Below are 244 nucleotides of genomic sequence, written 5' to 3'. Positions count from 1 at the left end.
GAGCTTGGAAAAGAAAGAACATAGGCGTCTAAATGTTCCCCCTCGCCCTCCTTCCCTTCCTCCAGGCGCCCCTCCCTCTCCGCCCCCTCAAGCTCATCATCATGTCGGCGACCTTGCGTGTCTCGGATTTCGTGGAAAATTCCCGCCTTTTTCCCGCCGCTCCTCCTCCCGTTCTTAAGGTGGAGGCAAGGCAGTACCCTGTCTCGATCCATTTCGCGCGTAAAACAGCCGTGGCGCCGCATGC

The sequence above is a fragment of the Nannochloropsis gaditana genome (genome assembly GCF_000240725.1).
Source record: "Nannochloropsis gaditana CCMP526 unplaced genomic scaffold scaffold397, whole genome shotgun sequence".
Taxonomy (NCBI): Eukaryota; class Eustigmatophyceae; order Eustigmatales; family Monodopsidaceae; genus Microchloropsis; species Microchloropsis gaditana.
The sequence above is the reverse complement of the archived record's forward strand: the minus strand, read 5'-3'. Positions refer to the sequence as shown.